Source organism: Pinus tabuliformis, chromosome 4_1, assembly GCF_031772625.1.
Source record: "Pinus tabuliformis cultivar Carrire ecotype Pingquan chromosome 4_1, CPIR1, whole genome shotgun sequence".
NCBI classification, from domain to species: Eukaryota; Viridiplantae; Streptophyta; class Pinopsida; order Pinales; family Pinaceae; genus Pinus; species Pinus tabuliformis.
The window spans coordinates 255591447-255612681 of record NC_142303.1 but is presented as its reverse complement, the minus strand read 5'-3'; the positions used below and the strand labels follow the sequence as shown (position 1 = coordinate 255612681).

At 41.1% G+C, this 21235-nt stretch overlaps 1 long non-coding RNA gene across 3 annotated transcripts in view; it reads right to left on the bottom strand.

Moving 5' to 3' along the window:
- LOC149175243 (uncharacterized) overlaps window positions 1-21235 on the bottom strand; it is a 124580-nt gene that overhangs the window by 3989 nt on the left and 99356 nt on the right. The window lies entirely within an intron of this gene.

The window sequence follows — 21235 nt, the reverse complement described above, 5'->3', positions numbered from 1 at the left end:
ATTATCACATGAAATGAGAAAAATTGCAAAGCATTTTATTATTCAGAAACATATTCAATGTTTACTTGCCTCTTCGATGGGGAAACCTCTAGCAGAGTAGATCTCAATTACAATAAGACTCAATGATATTTCCCTCACTAAATAAGACTATTTATAGCTAAATGACCTCCAAAACCATAACTACTAGTGGTCCCTTGCATAACATGAGTTAACCACTTTATTTATTAACTATGGCTCATTTACAACTACTGTGGTCCCTTTTATTTAATGTGGGTCAACCACTTACAATTATTAATATGAGATTTATTAATTATCTAACTAACTATGACTCTAACTCAACCTATTAGGCTTATTACATAAATAAAGGGGTTAGGCTTGGACCCTAACATGGCCTCACCATCAAAAGTAGTGTTGGGCATGGGATCCCCCAAAGGCAGTTTTGGGGCTTAAAGCCAATATTTTGGTCCAATTTTGTAATAAAAATATAAAGAATCCACATTTTGTGGTGGAGGAGCGTGTAGTTGTTAAACATTCATAAGGTTTTCCACCCTTATTTTGATAATGTAATGTCAGTTGTAAAATATCTACCCATGGTCCGCAGACAATGGGATTGTATAAATAGAGCGAAGCTCTAAGTAGTTAAGAGACATGAAGAAATCAATGATGAAGAACTGAGTCATATCTTTGGAGCAGAAGTATAGGTTGGGTCATAGCATATGTAGAGGTTCTACAGCTGAGTGCGTAGAGGCCTAGAAGTCCGTAGCTTAGTACGTGGACCCCTGCAGCTGAGTGCGTATGGCGAGTCAAGTCTGTAATCATCTAGAATTATCAATAAAGAGAAGTATTCTATAATTTCTATGTCTTTATTTCATGTTTATGCGTCTGCTATGTTGGGTATGAATTTCACCTCTAATGCTCATATGATGCACGAATATATGTAAAGGTGTCAATTAAGTGAACGCATGTAAGAACATCTGTTTACGTGAAGCTAACTAAGATCTATTAATAAATCAAGTAAGATACTTAGTGTAGTTGAGGAGATATTGCAGTTTACTGCCCTAGCAGTGCGAAAGGACTTCAACCCCTGGTTAGGGCTACGCGGAAGTCAATTGTAACATTTTGCAAAGGTACTGAAGAGTAGAGAAGAGGGATAAGCAACCTGCGCAAAGGCAGGTATAGTTGGAATAAACCGACATCACAACCATCTCAAGGGTACGAAAATTTAGTTCCAACATCTCCCCATACTACTTTAGTTGAGACTTCAATCCATGCTCCGCGGGATGATGCTGAAAGGGCCAATAGTGTAGGTATTTGTTTGGCTAACTAACATTGAACCTGGGTCAGGTTCCCTCAAGCTAAAAAATGGTTCCGTTACTAGGACCAGAATATGCATAGAGATGCATGATGTCATATCACTGGAATCCAACTAAGAAAGAAATCGAAGGCTGGTTGGATAGAAGGATTCAGGAGTTCGTAGCACAGGAGAATAGAAACTTGCGACTATCAAAAGAACAATGGCTAGACAAGTACCTGTATACAAAGATCTATGAAATCTTTTTCGCCTCCTTCCCTATTGAACTATACGAGTGGATCGCAGAGCTCGAAGATAGCCAAGGAAGGTGGAAACTTGACGATCCTATTGTGTGGACTCCGGAGCTAGCACAAAGGTTGGAAGCATCGGAGGATAAGATTGCATGCACCATCGATCATTGGCTCAATCGCATTATAGAAGGATTTGTTATTGAGTTCGCAGTTGACACCTCAGTTAGCTATAGTGAGGCAGAGCAACACTTTTTCAAAGAACTGTGGCAAGTACATAAAATCTTTGAATACTTTGATTAAAATGTTGTTGTGCAAAAATTAGGTTATGTAGCTACCTTGATGTCGAGTCTACGCGAAGTGGAAGAATTTATAGAAATGAAAGAAATAAGGGTCTAGAGCATAGCCCCTTGATTTCACCTCTGCGAGGGGACGAAAAAGGGATCACGAAGGTCTCCCTGCGAAGTGCTATTTAGTTGATAAGACAAGGATTTCCACGAATTCCACCTCTTCCCACACCACCACCAACTTCACCGCCATCACCTCCAACTTCACCCATACCACCTCCACCTCCACTGCGATTCAATATGGCGAACACAGTGAAGTTTCCTTTGTTCAAAGGCTTGTGAAATGAGGACCAAAACCAATTCTAGTTCATTGTGAGGACTATATCAGAAGCTCAAGGTGTTATAAATGACCATATAAAGAAAGTGACACTAGTTAGTGCTCTACAAGATTGCACACTAACCTAATATATTAAGTACTCCAGTGATATCCCGAATGCTAGAGTAGTGAACATCCAAGCAGCACTGAATAGGGAATTTAGCAAGCCTAAATCTAAAGCGCAGTCGATTGTTGGATTCAAAGAGATCACGATGATACTAGCGAGAAGCCTTGGGAACTAGATCAGAGGCTAAAATGTACAATCCGCGAAGCCAACATGAATTTGAAAAATGGACAACATCGCGAATGTTTTGTGGCTTCGCTACTACCACACCTAAGAAGTGTGTTGTCGCAGTAGAAGATAACAACTCAGGAAGAGGCCTTGAATATTTCCATGAGACTACATGAGACCCCGATGCAAGATCCTAATCTAGGAGTTCAACAGATCCACACGCACCTGAAGAATCTGTGCCTTGAGATGCAAAGCTTGAAGTAGGATAGGATAGTTTGGCCAAAGGTACACGAAGAAGTATGGTGCATGAAATGCAAGAGTCAGGGTCTTGACAAAGACTGCTACCCGGTCTTTAAAAATTACCTTATAAGGGGAGGACCAATGCCTTTGAGGCTAGAAGCTCAAGAAGGACCTAGCACGACACCTACTTTATGGTGTGCTATCTGTCAAATAGCCGGAAAGCATGCCATGGATAACCGCCACTTGTTACTAAAGTATACACAAACTCCACAACACTTGTTCTACAAATTTTGTAGGTTGGTGTGACATGATGAGCATACTTGCAGGAGCTATGAATTGATGATGGATAGAACACCCGCCTAGAGGGTTTAGGCTAAAACGCGGTCCCTTGAATAGAATGCAGGGATGATGTGGACAAGATTTCAAGGGTGTAGACAAGGCCGAGGCAGAGGAGGACCTTGTAGAGGTCATGGACAGTTGATTTGCCACAATTGCGGAGGGCCAGGACACTGTGCCAGCAATTGCACTAATCCAACGTGCTCGTCATGCAAGTACTGCACGTTGTTTGATCATGAAATAGAAGATTGTCCTACATTGATAGCTAGAATACATGAGAAAGGGGTGTTACTGCCCCCTTGACTTAGAACCTGCAGATGATGTCTTAGCCGCGCGAGAAAGATCCGAACGTAAATATAGTTCTTTGAAGTGGAATCGCGATGAGGGATGACAAGGGGAAACAACCAGAAGACAGTACCTGGGTTCGCAAAGCCCTGACGAAAGAGGCTGAGTTTGATTTGAAGTGCGCTTGGGAAACCTTCATGGAAGCTAAGAAGAGCTTCGCTGAGGCCTCCACTTTAGGATGCAAAGATAATCCTGAGCTGGAGATGGACCCCTCTATGCTCACTACTTTCCTAAAAACCTATATGAAGTTACTGTGTGACAATAAGGCTGTGAAAGGGTTACATGAACTTATCAATAGATGTGGTGGTACTGCGCCAGGTGAACTAAGTGTAGTATGGAAGATTGGAAAGCATAAGATTAGGATGGGGTGTGAAATGAGACTCACCGCACAGATCGGAGAATACAAGATCGATCAATTCATTTTGGATTTGGGATCAAATACGAATGTTCTACCAAAATAGACATGGGATTGAATGGGAAGACATGTGCTGTAATGGTCTCCGATTCAGCTGAGGATGGAAAATCAGTAGAAAATCATACCCATGGGGTGACTGCAGGGAGTAACCATGGATATTGAGGGAGGGAGCGCGTTGGAAGATTTTGAAGTAATAGATATTGTTGATGATAGAAATCCCTACCCTACGCTCATGGGAATTAACTGGGCTACTGATATGAATGGGGTAATCAATCTTAATAAGCAAAATATAATATTTGAGAAAAAGTCACTATGCGTATTAATACCCCTAAATCCTGCTCAAGGATCGTGCTATACACAACCAGTCCATGACTATGAGAGTGATGATGATCTAGACTGCATCTACAAGATAACAGCATGAGATCAAGTCTGGGTGAATCCCACTACGGTTGGGCGATTACATGGGAGCGTGAGAGTTCTTGCACTTCGGATTCCAACGAAGAAATAGAATGCTGGCAGAATCAGTTACACAAAGTAACTACGTTGAATTACAATATGATGACCCGGTCGCTGCACTGTGTGTCATCAGAAGAAAGGAATCTGCCTACTTATGATGGTCTAAATGAGGTAGATACCTTCTTAGATGCATTTGAAAGGGAGGTGCTAGAAAGGAAATGCTTCAAGGCCTTGGACTGGGTACTACATGCTACGCCTGCAAGATGGTGGGGTACACACAACGGAAGCTTTGATGATTGGTGCGAATGTAGGAGAGTGATGCAAGCACGATTTGGGAAGCCTAAGATGTGACTAACAGACAAGTATGATGGGTAGGATGATCCACATGCACATCTGGCCAAGTGGACGGAGGCCTATGGAGAAAAGCCACAACCTGAGTGGGTGCACCTGTTCTGTCATACTGTGGATGTTGTTAGCTACCTATACCAATAGGTTTCATATTTCATGATTGGCAAATAAAATTCCAAATATGCTCTGCTTTGGTGATGCAAAGATCCCATATTTCCAAGAGAAGACAAATGTGTGTACATAGCTTGATGTTGACTCAATTTTGATGGATGGTCCAACAGCCTAATCTGGATCATGCCATGTTTCAATTTTCTGTTGTAGAATAGAGGAAAAAGTCTGTCCAAACTGTTTAATCTTGGCAGACCAGTAGTTAGGTAGAGAATTAAGGTTCCCAACTGCTTAATTTGGGGCCTTGGAAGCAATAAGGGTAGTGCTAGATAGAAAATCAAAAGAAAAGCCAAAGGAAAAGAAAAGGCACATGAGGGTTTGCAAGTCTAAGTGCACCCTCCATGAAGAAACAAAAAATGCTAGGCAAGAAGATGGGTAGGTAGAGAAGGTTGCAGAAATGTCATTCCTTTCAACTGAATTTTGCTGGTCTAACATAAAGGAAGCATAAATGGATAAGAGAAGCTCCTCTTCCCTATCATTGTGCAGCAAAACAAAGGAGCATGTCTAACTTCCTGTTTTTTCCCCCCCTCACATTCATTACTAACATCCCTTCACCAGTTGTGTTCATGAAAGAATTCAAGGTTTTATGTTGGTTCTTATTTCTTTAAAAGCCACATTTCTTGTCTAAAATTCTTTTCATTTTGATCTACTTCCTAAAATAAGTTGATTTCATATAAAACTTAGTGTTTCCACTCCTCATCCACCTCTTCCACTCATATTAACCCCTAACTTCTACTATTTAACTCCCTATACCCCCTATTCCCCCTATTACTATGTAAATCATGCAAAAAACCCAAAAATACCTACATATCCCCTTCCCGAGCATTATAGCTCTATTATTGATTTGAAATGTTTTGAGCGCTAAAACATTATAGCGCGACCCAAAAGCGCTGATATATTAATCCAGGGATTAATCCAAAATCTGTTTGGATTAATAACCTTAAACCCGGTTTTGTAAATAAGCCCGCACATAATCCACTTTGCCCGTAACACAGCTTGAAACCCACTTTTCTAATGTTTCCGCCGGGCACGAATTTCACAAAAAACATTATTTTATTCCCCGCCCGCTGACCGTTGGTGAGCTCCAGTATTGTAGCAATAATGCTACAACTCCTGGGGCTTCCTATCTCTCATTTTATCAACCCGGTAGTTCGTACAAACTTGGAAGCGACAGTGCTATATGCACAAGTACTAGCTCTTGTCGCAGCTGTCACTTGGTCAGCTGGCACAAGTCCGCTAGGGCTCAAGCCAACTTCTATAGGCTCTCAGAAGAAGCTTGCTAATTGATGGACAAAAGCTATTCTCAAAGGAAAACTACTCTACTTGACAAAATGGACTGGAAGCAAATCAAAGCATGTAAACCTAGGAAACCCTAATTTAACTAGTCTAACCTCTACAATGCAAGAAATGTGAATGAAACTTCTACCAATGCTGCTGTTACCTCTAATAAGTGCAAATGCATGGATCTAAACTACTTGCATCATGAAAGATATGTTTTTGTATTTTTCCCTCAAGTGTGTGGAATGATTGTGATTTTGTGCTAACTAGGGTTTGATTGTGCAGATGGGATGGAGAAGGAAGGAAAGCGTGGGACAGGTTGGGGAGGCTAGGAGAGGTCCCTAGGGATCCTTAGCATCCATCCACAGAGGTTCCTCGCATTCAGAAGCTCAGCAACCGAGTGAGTGGCCTCCTACAGGAAGTCTGCAGGGGATCCTACAGGATACTCTGGTTTCTACAGGATGTCTACAAACGGCTACAGGATGACCTACCGTGAGTGTTTGGCGTGATGGAGGAGTGATGAAATGGTAGGGGGAGATGTGTAAGGTAGGAATGAGGCTGGTGATGGCTGTAGAAGTGGAGGAATAGGATAGGGAGTGAATGTAGGGAGTAGGTTGGAAGATAGAGGGCTAGGTCAATGAAAGGGCTAGAGAATGGAAGTACGTGAGGAGTGAAAGACTTTGGGAGATGACAGAGTGGAGCAGAGGTCAAAGATGTGGTTGCATGTGTGATCAAGATGGAGGACGAAGTAATGGAATGAGAGAAAGCAGTGTAAATGGAACAAATGCTTGTGACTATCACCAAACCAAAAATGCATTAACTTAGACTACCTGTGCTTATAAATTCAATGAACAACAATCTAAACGCGAAGGAGAATGTGCATGAAGCTGTGGTAAAGGAGTGTGGTGCAGGTGTGAATCATGTGGAAGCATCTAACATAACGTGACTGTGTTTGCAGCAATCATGGAACAAAGAAATGCGTATTTTTGGTGGCTAGTCATGGACTGCACTCCAATCCCAGATGAGACGGCAGTGAGCCTTAACAACCTTTTTGTTGGAGCTCCAATCGATTATATCTATCCTCTGCTACACTAAGCAAGTGGAAACAAAGTCATCATAAGCAACTCCTATCTAACTCATGAAAAAGACCAACTTAACAACCTGTAATTCGAATTTCATATGCAAATGAAAAGCTCAAAGTGCTGAAATGAAATGGAAACAACACTACAGCAGAGGGGATCTATGGCTCTCAGGTTGGGCCCTAACCTGAGAGCTATAGTCTCCTTAAGAAAACTCAGAACTAGATCAGAATCTGCCTTCTTTATTCATAATCTGATATCATGCCAAATTGGCTTACAAAAAGGAACAAAAACTGAGTTGTGCTCGAAAATTACAATAGCAAGACGAGAGTTTCAACAACCTATCCAAGGCTAAGGCCTCTACACTTATACAAAAATGATGATCCAACAAGTGTCCTTGATTTTAGGAGCTCGGCTGTCCAACTAGAGTTTAACTGCTGATCCTGTAGGACGGTCATAACTTCTGTTCCTGTAGAGCAGTTTATAACTGCTGTTCCTGTAGAACAGCTGGCTGCTTCTAAGCTCGGAGGGGAGATGGATTGGAGCTCGGAGTTCTTGGTGGGAATCACGAGGAATGTCCCCAAGACCGTGGACATCCTCTCCTAAAAGTCAGCAGTGCCACCTCATTGTCTCCTTGTCTCCTTTTCGTTGTCTTTTGCTCCCTTTTAATGCCAAAACCTGGAATCACAATGCATTAGTCACGTAGATAGAGTGCCTACCCTTCTTCCTACAAACAACATGAATAAACTAAGAAATGCATGCATAAGCAGTAAAAAATGAATGGTTTGAGCAAGTAGAATAGGCCAAAATGAGCCCAAATTGTACCAAAATTGGGGCTCATCAATCGTATCGTCCAGACAACTTGATGACCCGTCGACCGTCGGATCTAGGCTTTCCCATCCGACGGCCCACATCCATATCGGGTCGGCCCCGATGACCATAATTTATCGCCCGAGAAACTGTTAGAGGGTGACGTCAGGCCTCTGCCACGTGTCACCCCCATATCCTCTCGGGTCGCCCTCTGACAAAACCACGACCGTATCTAAGGCGGTCCGAGAAAATCCGCTTACCGCTTATGGTTTTCCGCTGCTCACGTCACGTCCTCGTCACCACTAGTCATGCCTACGTCATGCCACATCGCCGCCGCGTCAGCGCCCCTGTCCGCCACTGCTCCGACCTGTCCGCCACCTCACCATCCCCGTGGACCACCCACAGGCCGCCACGTCACTCGATGACGTCATGCTGACGTCATCCGACCCTGACCCCACCTGATGACGTCATGCTGACGTCATCCAAAAAAAGCGCCAATGACCCAAAAGTCCATATTTTTGTCGAAAAACGCGGTTTTTCTCACTTTTTGCAAAAAACAAAGAACTGTTCTGCTCTGCATGCATATCACGACCTCATCCGCCAACCTGCTGAAATCAACACAGAGACCGTGGGCGCTTCCACTCTACCTACACTTGTAGCCATTGCCGACAGTTTACTAGGTATTTATCCAAAGCATTCCTCTGCGCCTGGTTTTGTATCCATAATTGTCCGAAGCTAGCTTAAAAGAGTAAAAAACACAGTACCTACCAGCAAATCCTGGTGGCTAGCCTCCATTTTCAATTGTTAAGTCGCAATTCCTCTGCAGAGCCTGCATTTAGCAAAATTTACCTAAATTCACAGTTAGTTCGCGCATTCGTGAACTAAGAACCTCAACTGCACTAATTCACCGTGGAGACACTCTTATCAGTCCTGGTATTGGCTTTATCAGTCCTCTGCGCAGTATTTCAATTGCTGCTACTGCCATTTACCCTCTGTTCCTTTGCATTTCACCTCTCTGTTGCAAAAGTACCCCCCTGCGTTGTTCTGCTCACTCAAACCAGTTCACATACAAATCAGAGGCCTTATTAGCCATGGAAACACCAGTAGCCCTGAATATTCAACCTCTGAATGCCCCACAAAGAGAATTAGAATGGAAGGCCCTAGGGGATAAGGATTATCAGATGATAGACTCATTTTCAATGAATTCCAAATTTAACATCCATCTGCTGAATGAGTTAAAGGCCCAACACCTCAGTGGAGCTGATATATTAGGGATTTGGGACTCCAATTTGCCCATTTTTAACCTTCCTCAAGTCAATCCCCTACCAGACTTGATCCATAGATGCTGTGAATGCTATGATCCATGTCAGAGAGCTGTTCTCAGTCCCACAGGCTCAGTCTTGTTTCATATTACCCCTGAGGCCATAAATGAGATGCTGCACTTTCACACTGCAAGACCATTGACTCCTCTCTCCATGTTAGACTTATTAAAGAAGGGGGGCAACCTGTCCAGTGCCCAGATCATCAAAATCAATCAGTTATTCATACAGCCAAGCTCTGAAACTGTGAGAACGCCTCCTATTGGAAATCCATACCTCAATGACTTGGGCAAAATGCTTGTAGATTTGATCAGCTATGTCTTGGGCTACAAGGGAACTGAGGATGTTGATGACACCATTATGGCTATGCTGTCCATATTTTCTCCTAGAAAGCCTCCTGCTGTGCATTATGATTATGCTACATATATTGCAAACAAGATTCATGAGCAACTGATGAATCTAGAAAGGGAGAAGGTGTTTAGATACACCAGATACATATATCATCTGTTCATATTTTATCAGCCTGATAGTTTCCCTATTCCTCTCAAGAAATTTGATGCCCAGGGAAATCCAAGGTCAGTTGTGTTTTGGACTTCAGTTTTTCATCACACCTCTTGCTCACCATACACATACTGTGAATTCATAGACCTTTTCATTCATCTAGCTTTGACCTTGTTATATGGTGTTCCTCCTCCAAGATTAACTGATGAAATGCAAAGAATTCTCCATCTCTCTAAGACTTACAACATTGGTGATTGGTACTTTTACCAACACCACACAGTAATCAGAATATATGGCTGTGAGTTGGACCCTTATAGGCTGCCAAGATATGTCCCTATGAGACTATTTGCCCTGGAATACTTCAGGCAGTTTGGAAATGCAGACCAGATCCATTTCCATAGTAAAAACAAGAAAGTGCAACTAAAGGTCAGAAACCAGCTAGGCCCTTTTCTTTACAACATAAGGGAGGAGGGATGGAAGGAAGCAGATGGCATGCTAGAGGCCCTCCAATTAGAAACTAGTTTCAAATGGATACCTTATGACCCTAATCATTTCATTTCTCTCAGAAGGATAAAACATAAATTGGGTGGCTATGCTCACATTAAATTGCCTCATATTGAGAAATATGCCAATCTACTAACTTGGAAAGAGGGCACCCTAGAAGAGCCGATCACTAGAGAGAAAATGCTACAAAGAGAAGCAAAAAATATTGAGAAAGAGGCTGACTTGGAAACTTGTGGACAGGTTTCCTCTTCATATCAAAGGCAACTAGGAGCAGCTGCCTCTTCTTCCACAGCACATAAGCAAGCAGCCAGAACTACTCATCAAACTTCCAGCAAAGGCAAAGAGAAACAGATGGAGCCAGAACAGCTAGCTCCTACAGAACAGCAGCAGGAAGTACAACAACAAGAGGTACAGCAGAAAAAACAGCAAGAACAAGAGCAACCACGACAGCAAGAGCAAACATCTGAAGCCCCAATATCCACTGAGCAACAGGCTCAAGAGAATGTGCCCCCTAGGCAAGAAAAGACGGTGGAGGCTTCAGTGCTACAAACTCCACAACAAGAAGAAAAGGGAAAAAAGAGGGATAGAGAGCAGGAGACTCCCCTCACCACCTCCACAACTCACGGGGAGAAAAGGCACAGAATGAATCCCCTCTCTGAGGAAGAAATGCCTATTGGGCAATCTTTGGGCATGGGCCCACCAAGCATGGAAGCATCTGCAAGTTCCTTTCAGCAGGAACATGAAAAGACAGTTGGAGGAGAAGTCAGCTCCTCAAGCCACCAAAGGGGAGTTGAAGCAAGCATCAAACAACAGTTTATAGATATCAAAAAGAGGAATGAGCCACTCAAGATACATCTCTACAACCACTTATTAAAAATGACTCCTACAAATCAGCAAAGGTTAATGTTTGCCTATGATGTACATGAGGGCAAAATGGTAATGAGTCATTTTATGCCAACCATGTTGCAGTCACAGTCAGCTGCAGACTACATAAGGACCAACCTTGAGGTCCTTGCAAAAGACATCCACCCTATGGATCAGATTGAATTGCATAAGCAAACGGGTGAGATGGTGTATGCCACCTTGGCAGACAAAACATTGGTAAATCTTAGGCTGGAAAATAGCCTAAACAACAAAGCTGCCCAACTTGAGTTGGAGAAAGCATCCTCTCAAGCAAAGGACAACCGAATCAAAGCTTTAGAGGATATCATTATAGAACTTGGGCATGATCCCAAGGACATCAAGGCTGTACAAGCGCTGCTGAAGCTAAGAGATGCAGATATGGCAGCATTAAGAAAAATGGTTAAAATCCCAGCAACTCTTCATCCTCAAACAGAAGAGGTTGCCCAGCTAAGACATGACCAAGATGCAGCAGCTATGCTGGTATCATTATACAAGCAGCTGATCCAGACACAAGAGAAATTGGGAGAATCAGAGGCAGCACTGCAGGCAGCCCTACAACAGAGGGAAGTAGGCCAAACATCACAGCCCCCTCCACAAATAATCAACCTTGAGGAACCCCCTCAAACTACTGCTCCTCCTACAGAGCAGACAGCTCAAACGGCACCGTCTACATCAGCACCAGCACCAACAACAGAGAAGGCTCCAAGCCTGGATATGCAGAAGCTCAAGAATGAAATTCAGGCCTTAGAAGCCCAAATGGCAGAGTTAAATGAAGCCAGGGAGAATTTGGCTAAGCTCAATGAAAAGTATGACAAATCCAAGCAGAATGTAGCAGAAAAAGGAAGGGAAATAAAGGCCCTTAAGGAGAAGATAAAGGAGCTGGAAAAGGAGCTCACCCTTGACAAAGTGGTGGCTGAGCTTAAGACAGTTTTATGGGCCAACATTGGCCAATCAATCACAGATCAGTGGCAGTACATTGAGACTATTCATGAGCAAATAGAGCTCATAGGAAAAGCACACAGAGAAGTCCAGAGAGCAAGGGCATCTCTAGGCAACATGCCTAAGGTAGCCAATAGAATGATTAATGTGCTCAATAACCGTACAGGTCCTCAGCTGGCAGCAATGGGAATTCCCAACAGAACTGAAACCATTTTGCTAATAAAGAGGGTCCTTACATTAAGAAGCCTGGTACAAACACTGGAAAGAAGAAGCCAGGACATGCAGACAGAAGTAAACAGATTTATGGACAAGTTTGCAGCATTACAAAGCAGAGGTCTCCCTGGCTTACTGAACAACGCAAGGAAACTTCTTTCACATGAGAACTATGCAAAGAGGGTCAACACATTTGCTACCAATCAGATCACTGTAAGACCAAGTACCTCAGAAGAAACAGGGCCGGCATCTGGGCAAAGTCTCTATAACAGAGTAGAGAACTTATTTTTCATTATGAATGAGATCAAACATTTGTTTGAAGTGCCTCCAAACTTCTATAAATATACAGAGGCAGATGAGACCTTAGATGCAATTCTGAGACATCAACTGCCCACACAAGAATGGTGGACCAAAATGATACAGTTGATCCTGTGAACTAGAGCCTCTCATCAAGCTTTTTCATTAAAAAAACATAAGTCATCATATACAGGAAAATTTGATGCATTCAGTATGTATGAAGAAGAAGTGGACTGAGCCAACTCAGCAGAAAGATTCGGCCACTAAAGCAATACTGACAGCTGCAAATGACAGGGCCGAGAAAGCTACATGATGACAGAGCATAAAGACACATCATTCAGCATTTATTCAGAACGCTCAACCGACTCAGTGGCCTCCAAAGGTCAAAAAGACTTCTGACAACATTAAAGAGCATTCATTTTGTATTTAGAGCAGCAATAACTTCCTTATCTGCTATTCTGTAAAGTTGATGAACGCATTTATTTCTCAAATGACTCAGCGGTTCAGATATTTTGTGTAATCGATTGTATATATTCCCCCTCGCATAAGCTTGCAAAGGGTTGTTGTTGATTTTCTCTCCTAGAGATCTTATGCTGTAAATTTTCAGAGTATTAATACAAAAGCTGATGGAATTTCTAAAGTTCTGCGTTGTCTGAGGCGTTGTAGTGTGTTTGCTGAATGCTACAGGATTCCTGCGTATTTCACGGAACAATAAGTTTCTTTGACCTGTTCGTTATGTTTGTTGTTTTCTTCATAATCCATTCATGTTCTGTCTTATAGTTTAATGGCAAAGAAAAAGAATAGTTTCAGGACTTATTTCATAGAATACCCTGAACTCAATCTAAGCTATTATGTATGTTTTCCTCAGTTATAGTTATAAGGGTGTAATTCTTAATTGCTGCACCTCCACACTATATCTTTCACAGTGGTTATTGCTCAGGAATTCAAGTCTGCTCCTGTCCAGTATATCTCTTTCTTGCACTCACAGCTTAGTGGAAAATTCTTAATTGCTTTTCACTGGTTAAACATATTTCACCATCACAATTTCAAGTTTGTTTCATGAAATGTTTAAATGGCCCTGTTGTTTCAACAATCTCACTCAACACTCCAAACAACCTATAGCCCCAGACTCCATCGCCCAATGGACTAATACTCTATGAAGATTTCCACCTTAGGTACTGAAAGACATCATTCAACCAAAACCTTGAACAAAACTGAACATCATAACTAGCCTAAAATCTTGACAAAACAGAGATAAATCTTAAAGAGAGAGCCCTCTCTGATTATAGGTAGGCTAGAACCTATAATCCAAAGCTTGGTTAGTGGTTACCCCGGCCGTATTCCCTTGGGAGTCAAAGGGAACAACTTGGGTGATAACATAATTGGCGACTCCACTGGGGACGAGCATATTTTTCAACTGCTGTCTGTCTTTAGACAGTGGTCCTAAAAACAGCTTGAGCAGTCCCTTGAAATAGTTCTAAAAATATCCTAAAAATACCAAAAAAGAAGTTCAGAATCTGGCTCCTACAAGGAAAACTAGGCACACCAGGTCAAATCCTGACCCAAATCCTCCTCCTGTTTTCGAGAATCCAAATTTGATCCATAAAACTCATAAGAGCCAAAAGGAACCAGAGCAATCTCCTGAATCTAGCCCTGAGGCAGTTCAGCACACTTTTATTCCCACCCCTTCTAAGCCAACTTTTCACCTCCATACAACTCATTCCTCCCCCTCTTCATCATCCACTTCACAAAACATATTGTCAACACCTAACACACAAACTGCTATTGTTGTCCCTGTTGTTCCAGTTGTCCCAGTTATCCCACCAAATATGGCTAATCGTTATGCACCCCTACAGTTACCCAACAATCCTGGGGCTATGCCTCAGGATTACCAAGGCAAAATCACTTATTTTGATGGAACCAGTACATACACTGCCTTACAACATACCAAGAAAATGCAAGATTACTTCGAAAACTATGAGATAGATGATGATGATGTGAGAATGAAAATTTTTGTACAAAGTCTGATAGGTGAAGTAAGAACTTGGTTCAGGGCATTAGCACCAAATTCTATAGCTAATTCGGGTGCTCTTTACCAGTCCTTTCTAAACAGATCGGAAAAGAAAAAAGACCCTCTACATATTTTATCTGAATATGACACCATAAAGAGAGGTCCACAAGAAACTGTCTCAGACTATTGCACTAGATTCAATTCTATCTATAGTGCTATTCCTCAAAACCTTAGGCCTCCACCTGATTTAGCACTAATAAAGTTTCCTAATGGTTTCGATGCTGATATGGCATATCAATTAAGAGAAAGAGCCCCTGCAACTTTGGCAGACATGCAAGACATAGCAGTAAGTGTAGAGGCAAATCTGATTGCCAAGAGAAATAGGGCCAGAACCAAAAGAAGAACTACCTTTAAGGAAGAACCTTCAGCATTTGAGCAGAAGTTAGATGCAATCATCAAAGGTATGGATAGACTTGGAGACAGAGTGGAAACCACAGAAAGAAAGGCATCATGGGAAGGGCAAACAAGCAATGTAAGAAACCAAAACTTTAGAAAGAATCAAAATCCCAATGTTGGAAGAACTGATCCTGACCAACATGTCAGACCCCCTTTCCAAGAGAATTATGCTGAGGCTTCTGCATCTAGTGAACCCAATGAAGACCCTCACATTAATCTAATGGGTTTGGATGGTGAAAATCAAGTCTTTTTAACACAGGAAGATCATGAGGATGATGACATCAAGCAATTCCAAACCAAATCAGGTGAGTCATATGATTTTAAACAAGGCTATGATACAGCTGTTTTTGAAGTTCATAAGCAATACAGATTGAGGAGTAGGACAATAAATGTGACACAGCCTGACAAAACAAAGGAAAGCCCACAGCCTAAGAAAACTATTGTCACAGAGCCAAGTGACAAAACTGGCCCAATTACAAATGAGGTAACAGTTGAAGAAATAACTGAAACATCTCCCTCAAAACAACAACCAGTGGATACAACACCCTTCCAACATAAGCCAAGCGACATTTCTCAAAAGACAAGTAAAAAGGACAAGCCTCAAGATCAAAAAGAGAATCAGGAGGAAGGCATTAAGGATTCCATTGAAAAGGAAAAGGCTGTTAACCAAAACACCAAAACCCAATCTGAAAAACCTTTTGACTTGGAAGCTGAAATTGGAAAACTGAAAATAGCCATTCCTCTCTCAGAGTTGGCCAAACATAACATCTACAAACAACAAATCAAGAGATCCCTTCAACTTACTAATAACAAAGATGATGTTAATGTGTTGGATGATACTCCTGAACTACTTTTCGGCCCAGAAGTTGATGGAAAGACAACAGTTACAGGGATCTTACCTTTTTATGTCAGCTTGCATGTTCATGATAAAATATTACACAATGCCATGTTTGACTCAGGTGCATCTCATAACCTTATGCCTAAATCAGTGATGGAGAGACTCAACTTAGACATTACAAGACCGTATAAGGACCTATTCTCATTTGACTCCAGCCAAGTTAAGTGTTTAGGCTTGATAAAAGATCTCTGTGTGTCACTTGTCCAATACCCCAATAAGACAATCTTGATGGATGTTGTAGTGGCTGATATCCCACCCAAGTATGGAATGTTGTTGTCAAGATCATGGGGGGCTAAACTTCAAGGTTCTCTTCAATTAGACATGTCCTATGCCACCATATCTGTCTTTGGGCAACCAAAAAGACTATACAGAGAAACACTGATGAAATACATGGTAAGCAGTGAAGAAAAACCTCAAAACTTCCCCATATATGCTGTCCATTCTAACATAGATTCCTATATTCTCTTCAATGACAATACAGGTCCTACAAATGATGATGAAATCAGGACACTCAAACAAGATCAGGATATAAATGAACAAACTGCTGCTCTAGAAATCAAGCTGATGCAATCAACTGATAAAACTGTCCTAGAAGACAAACCAGGTGAACAACCAGAACTTCAACTCACAATTCCAGCTTACAGAGAAGCTATTAGGTTTCCCTTAAAACAAGAGATCCTATGGTTTCTTGAATTTGATGGGTCAGTCAACAAATTAGGGGCAGGAGCAGGGGTTTGGATACATAACAAACAAAACAAGCATGCAGAAGGTCGAGCCTATAGGTTAAACTTCAGGTGCACCAACAATATGGCAGAATATGAAGCTCTCTTACTAGGCCTCAAACTAGTAAAATACTTACAAGCCATAAAAGTTTCAATCCTAGGAGACTCAGACCTAATTATCCAACAAGTAAAGGGAAATTTTGTCACTAATGACAAAAGACTGAGATCTTATAGGTCTGCTGCTACTGAAATGCTTAAAACTTTCACTGAATTTCAAATTACCAAAATTCCTAGGACCCATAATCTTCATGCTCATAGTTTGGCTACATTTGCAAGCACTTGTAAACTACCTTTTGAACCCCACCATTGCTTCACAGCTGAGATAAAACACAGACCCTCTGTCCCAAATAATGTCAAGGATTGGCAAGTTTTTGAGGATGATACACAAATAAACAATTTCTTGACCTTGCAGCAAGAATTTTCAGGACTAAACATTGATACTGAGGCTGCAAGAGATTCACAAATACTAGGTGAGCAGCAACAAACAAATATCTCACTCGAAACAGCAAATCGAATGTTTTGTCCAACAAATTTTGACCAGGAGAAAATACAAGAACTTGAACAATTACATTCTGAGGAAATAGCTGATGCTGAAGATGAAGTTATACAATTGAAAGATAATTTTCTTCCAACAGGCCTAGCTCCATTAGAAGACATTTTTGACTCAAATGATGTCCCCAGAAAACCGAAATTGCAGCCTCTTAATGCTGCTATTGAAGAGTGCAACATTGGAACGGTTGAAAAGCCCAAGATAATAAAATTGTCTGCATCCTTACCTCCTGATCAGAAGCCTAAATACATTGACCTCTTCAAAGAGTTTCAAGATGTCTTTGCATGGAGTTATGAGGATTTAAAATCCTATGACACCTCTGTTATCCAACATACTATCCCTCTCAAGCCTAATCAAAAGCCATTTAAGCAGAAATTGAGAAGGATCAATCCCATGCTTCTCCCTTCAATTGAGAAAGAGGTACAAAAAATGTTTAAAGCTGGTATCATAGCACCTATCAGGTTTTCAGACTGGATTTCAAATTTGGTACCCACAAGAAAGAAAACTGGTGAGATAAGACTTTGTGTTGATCTTAGAAATCTAAACCAAGTGTCCCTCAAGGATAATTATCCCTTACCTAAGATGGATCACATTCTCCAAAGAGTGGTAGGGGCTTCAAGGATCTCTTTACTTGATGGATTCTCAGGCTTTAATCAGATCCTAGTACACCCTGATGATCAAGACAAAACTGCATTCACAACCCCATGGGGAACTTTCAAATATGTAAAAATGCCTTTTGGTTTGAAAAATGCAGGGGCTACATTTCAAAGAGCAATGGATATTGCTTTTGCCAAGGAGATTCATGACTTTCTTGTTATTTATCTAGATGACCTTACACCCTTCTCAAAATCTGACCAAGAACACTTGAAGCACTTAAGACAGATATTCTTAACATGTAGGAAATATGGCATTTCCTTGAATCCCAAGAAGTCTCTATTTGGTTTAGAAGAAGGTAAGCTATTAGGGCATATCATTTCAAAGGATGGCATTAGGATTGACCCAGACAGGATACAAGCTATCTTACAAATGCCCCACCCAAGAAACATCAAGGAATTACAAGCCTTCTTGGGAAAGATCAACTTCTTAAGGAGGTTTATCCCAAACTTAGTAGAATTGATCAGATTACTGAATAACATGCTAAAGAAGGATTCAAAAGTGAAATGGACAGTAGAAGCAAATCAAGCTTTTGAAAGCATAAAATTGGCCCTTACCCAAACACCAGTCCTAACAAATCCTCAATTTGACAGGGAATTTATCATTTTCTCTTTTGCCTCCCAGCATACTATTGCTGCTGTCTTATTACAGAAAGATGACCAAGGAAATGAAAAACCCATTGCTTTCTTTAGCAGAGCTCTTAGAGATGCACCTCTGAAATATCAGATCATGGAGAAGCAAGCTTATGCTTTGGTCAAGGCCATTAAAGACTTTAGGATTTACATCCTATACTCCCATGTTATAGCTTATGTGCCAAGTCCCATTGTAAAAGACATACTCACTCAAGAAAACTTAGAGGGAAGAAGAGGAAAATGGATTGCCAACATCTTGGAATTTGATATTGAAATAAAACCTACAAAACTGATAAAAGGGCAAGGTTTGGCCAAATTAATGACAGAAGCAAACTTCCAAGCCTTAGACATAAACCAGCTGGACAATGAACCGGAGCTGGCGACTCCAAAGATCAATGTAGCCTTTGAACAATCCCCTTGGTATTCTGATATCTGTTATGTGTTACAAAACCTGTGTGCTCCCCCAGGATTGTCCAGAACTAAATGTAGGTTCCTAAAAATGAAAGCTTCAAAATTTTGTGTCATGGATGGCAATTTACTTTGGAAAAACTATGAGGGTATACTGTTAAACTGCTTGATTGAGAATGAGACTAACAATATCATGAAAGAATTTCATGCAGGTGATTGTGGTGGACACTTGTATTGGAATTCCACTGTGGATAAAATACTGAGGGCTGGTTACTATTGGCCCACTGTCTTCTCTGATCTTAAAAGATTTACTACTTCATGTCCCAAGTGCCAAGTGTTTGAGGAAAAGAGAAAGTTACTGCCACTTCCTTTAAGGCCTATTGCAACAGAGAGACATTTTCAACAATGGGGCTTGGATTTCATTGGGGAAATTCATCCCTCATCTTCAGGCCAACATAGATGGATTCTAACAGCTACAGACTACTTTACTAAATGGATTGAAGCTGTCCCATGTAGACAAGCAAATGATTCCACTATCATTCAGTTCCTTGAGACCAATATCCTTGCTAGATTTGGTTGTCCTGATAAGATAATAACAGACAATGCTGCTGCTTTTAGATCTAAGAAGATGGTGAACTTCTGCCACAAATTCCACATTACCTTGGGCCATTCTACTGCATACTATCCCCAAGGAAATGGCCTAGCTGAATCATCAAATAAAAGCCTTGTAAACATCATAAAGAAGGTGTTGGAAGAAAATAAGAAGAATTGGCATAAGAAGCTTGTGAATGCCTTATGGGCAGATAGACTAACAACCAAGAGATCAATTGGGGTCAGCCCATATGAGTTAGTCTATGGATTAGAAGCCAAATTTCCTTCATCACTAGGGGTTCCTGTTATGAAACTACTTCAAGAAAGTCAAGCTGAGCCCAATGATATGCAAAGGAGGATCAATCAAATAATATGTTTGCAGCAAACTAGAGACCAAGTTTATAGCAGAGTTCAAGTTTTGCAAGAAAAGTTAAAGAAAGCTTTTGATAGAAGGACTAAGGCTGAAGATTTCAACATGGGAGACAAAGTCCTCAAATGGGATTCAAGAAGGGAAGATAAGGGAAAACATGGAAAATTTGATTCCCTTTGGAGAGGACCATTTGCAATCCAAGCAGTGCAAGGAAATAACACTTACTTCCTTAAGAATCTTGATGAAACTGATTTGGATGAAGGTCCTGTGAATGGCAGGATGTTGAAGCACTATTTTGACTACTATCCATGTCTGTAACTCAATTCTCCCTTGTACATATTCAGGTGTATATATTACTTTCTGTTAACATATAAATAATGCAGCTTCCCAAGTTTTGTGAGTTATCAGCAAAAGGCCAATAAGTTCAGAGATCTACCAAGGTGGGAAGAGCACAATTTTGAGGTTTCAAAGAAGAAGATTCCAAGTTTGGTACAAGAAGTCAAGGGCCAAGGCATTCTGACCTGCTGTTCTTGGTCTTTCAAATGGAAAAACCATCCCCATGTGGAGCCACTGTTAGCTACCTATACCAATAGGTTTCATATTTCATGATTGGCAAATAAAATTCCAAATATGCTCTTCTTTGGCAATGCAAAGATCCCATATTTCCAAGAGAAGACAAATGTGTGTACATAGCTTGATGTTGACTCAATTTTGATGGATGGTCCAACAGCCTAATCTGGATCATGCCATGTTTCAATTTTCTGTTGTAGAATAGAGGAAAAAGTCTGTCCAAACTGTTTAATCTTGGCAGACCAGTAGTTAGGTAGAGAATTAAGGTTCCCAACTGCTTAATCTGGGGCCTTGGAAGCAATAAGGGTAGTGCTAGATAGAAAATCAAAAGAAAAGCCAAAGGAAAAGAAAAGGCACATGAGGGTTTGCAAGTCTAAGTGCACCCTCCATGAAGAAACAAAAAATGCTAGGCAAGAAGATGTGTAGGTAGAGAAGGTTGCAGAAATGTCATTCCTTTCAACTGAATTTTGCTAGTCTAACATAAAGGAAGCATCAATGGATAAGAGAAGCTCCTCTTCCCTATCATTGTGCAGCAAAACAAAGGAGCATGTCTAACTTCCTGTTTTTTCCCCCCCTCACATTCATTACTAACATCCCTTCACCAGTTGTGTTCATGAAAGAATTCAAGGTTTTATGTTGGTTCTTATTTCTTTAAAAGCCACATTTCTTGTCTAAAATTATTTTCATTTTGATCTACTTCCTAAACTAAGTTGATTTCATATAAAACT